Genomic DNA, 3,385 nt, shown 5'->3' with positions numbered 1-3,385 from the left:
ATAACGCGGGCATGTTTTGTTGCTACCATGAGCATAACGGCCATGATAGCGAGAAATGTATCATCCTCCGTGATCGTATTGAAGCTTTGGCACGAGAAGGAAAAATTGATCAATTCCTCCTTCACCCTCAAAGGGATAACCGTAACCAACGCCAGGTGAATGTCATATATTCCATAAGCGGCGGCACACCCATATCTGAATCTTCCAATAGGGCCATGAAAAACAGTGAACGAATTCTGAGGCCTGGTCACCAAGTGTTTCACGTGGAAGACATCAGGGGAGGGAAGTATCAAAAGCCTAACTGGGATCCGATATGTTTCTACCCTGAGGAAGAAAGAGGCATCATCTACCCTCATAACGACCCATTGATCGTGGAGGCTCACATAGCCAACTTTGATGTTCGACGAATCCTCGTAGACACAGGGGCTTCGGTCAATATCATGTTTGCCGAAGCTTTCAGGGCACTCAGTGTAGCTGAACACTTGCTCGATCGCTCGATTTCTCCTCTGATAAGCTTCTCCGGTGATATCGTGCAACCCTTAGGGAGCATACATTTACCCTTTACTATTGGTACAGGCCCTTACACGGCTACCATTACCACTAACTTCCTAGTGGTTGACTGCCCAACGGCATACAATGTCATATTTGGGCGCACAGGCATCAATGATCTCAAGGCTATGGTATCCACGCATATGCTGTTGATGAAATTTCCAACCCCCCATGGCAACGGCTACATCAGAGGAGATCAGCTTAGTGCACGATCATGTTACAACACTTCAGTTAAGCAACAACACTTGCCCGGACCCAAGGAAACCCTGTCTGTACATGACCAAGTCACAAAGACCAGCCTAGATGAAGCGAACTTGGATCTTCCTGATAGCAACAATCAACCCGATGATCCTCGAGATGACTCTTTCACCCAGCAAGCCCAACCTGCTGAAGAGTTGGAGAAGGTACCTATCTCAAGAGATTATCCAGATCGCATGGTGAAGATTGGCACCACATTGTCACCACCCCTTCGGTTAGCATTGATATCTTTTTTGAAAGAGAACACTGAAGTCTTCGCCTGGTCATACGAGGACATGCCAGGCATCTCTCCCGATGTCATCTGTCATCGTTTGAGTATTGACCCCAAGATCAAGCCGGTGAGACAGAAGCGAAGATCTTATGACGCTGAACGATACGAGGCAATGAAAGCAGAAGTTGAAAAACTCAAAGGCATAGGCTTTGTCCGCGAAGTCAATTACCCGACATGGGTAGCAAATGTGGTCCTTGTTAAGAAAAATCCGACCAAAGAAAGTCTTTTGCTTCAAAAGGTCTTGTGGAGAATGTGTGTTGACTACACCGACCTAAACAAAGGGTGTCCGAAAGATAGCTTCCCTCTTCCTCTTATTGACAGACTTATAGACTCTACGGCCGGGTGTGAACTCCTGAGCTTCATGGATGCTTACTCAGGATACAACCAAATCCTCATGAACCCTTCGGATCAAGAACACACAGCCTTCACTACCGACAGAGGACTATACTGCTATAAAGTCATGCCTTTCGGCCTAAAGAATGCAGGAGCGACTTATCAGAGACTAGTCAACTCAATGTTCGCCGAGCAGATTGGGAAGAGCATGGAAGTTTACGTTGATGATATGTTAGTCAAGAGCAAACATGCTGACCAACACATCACCAACCTATCTGAAACTTTCACTATTTTGAAGAGGTATCGAATGAGGTTAAACCCCAACAAATGTGCCTTCGGCGTAGGCTCTGGCAAATTCTTAGGTTTCATGATTAGCCAACGAGGCATTGAAGCTAATCCCGAGAAGATCAAAGCAATCCTCGACATGAAGGAACCGGTAACTTCAAAGGACATCCAGAGCCTTACTGGCAAGGTGGCAGCCTTAACCAGGTTCATTTCTAAGGCCACAGACAAATGTGCTCCCTTTTTTAAAGCACTTAAGGGAAGTAGGAAGTACATTACATGGACTGATGAATGTGCCGAGGCATTCAAAAACCTCAAGGAGTATATGAGTAAAGCCCCTCTACTCTCCAAGCCCGAGGTAGGAGACATTCTCATTATCTACCTATCGGTATCAGCTTCAGCCGTAAGTTCCGTTCTCATTCGAAAGGATGAGAATATTGAGCGACCTGTCTACTACGCTAGCAAAGCCTTACAAGATGCGGAGACACGATATTCTAACATTGAGAAATTGGCTCTGGCATTGGTCATGTCTGCTCGAAAACTCCGCCCTTACTTCCAAGCGCACTCCATCATCGTGCTTACCAATTATCCTCTTCGACAGATACTCCAAAGTCCTGACACTTCAGGGCGAATGATCAAATGGGCAATAGCGTTGGGTGAGTTTGACATCTCCTACCAACCAAAGCCAGCTGAGAAGGGCCAAGCAGTGGCAGACTTCATTGCCGACTTCACATATCCGGTTGACATTGCTTCTACACCTGAAGCAGTGGCTTCATTACCCCCGGAAACTCAGAAGATAGAACCAACAACCCCAGCATGGAGTCTGTATGTTGATGGCTCATCCAACCAACAGGGCTGTGGAGCGGGACTAGTCTTGACTACACCCGACAAAGTAGCAATGGAGTATGCTCTTCGTTTCAAATTCAAGGCATCAAATAATGAGGCCGAGTATGAAGCCCTTCTAGCAGGATTACGTTTGGCCAAACACCTCGGGGTTAAACAAATTGATATTTTCAGTGACTCCCAATTGGTGGTCAACCAGGTTACCAACAACTTTGATGCTAAGGACAGCTCCATGGCAGCATATCTTGCGCAAACACAACTTTTGCTCAAGCACTTCCACTACCAGATCACCCAAGTTCCTCGAGCGGCAAACAGTCATGCAGACACCCTGGCTCGCCTCGCCTCGGCTGTGGAAGACAAGATTGGAAGAAAAATTCATGTCGAACTGTTGGCAACACCAAGCACCATGGTCGCAGAAGTATGCAACTTACAACAGGGGGATAGTTGGATCACCCCGATCTATAATTTCCTTGCTCATGGCACCCTCCCAAATGATAAAGTCCAGGCTAAGCAAATTCGATACAAGTCTACCCGCTACCTGATCATCAATGATCAACTCTATAAGCGAGGTTTTAGCCTGCCATACTTAAGGTGTCTTACGCCTGCCGAGGCGGAAATCGTCCTTCGGGAAATACATGAGGGAGTCTGTGGAGATCATGCTGGATCTCGGTCCCTAGCACACAAGACTTTTCGCCAAGGATATTACTGGCCAACACTCCACCAGGATGCCATCAAAGTATCCCGCTCATGTGACAAATGTCAACGATATGCGGCTATTCCTCATTCCCCTCCAGAGCCTCTTACTCCTATGATCAGCCCTTGGCCCTTCGCCCAGTGGGGACTTGATTT

The sequence above is a fragment of the Malus domestica genome, chromosome 04, assembly GCF_042453785.1.
Source record: "Malus domestica chromosome 04, GDT2T_hap1".
Classification (NCBI taxonomy): domain Eukaryota; kingdom Viridiplantae; phylum Streptophyta; class Magnoliopsida; order Rosales; family Rosaceae; genus Malus; species Malus domestica.
Note: the sequence above shows the minus strand (reverse complement) of the source record.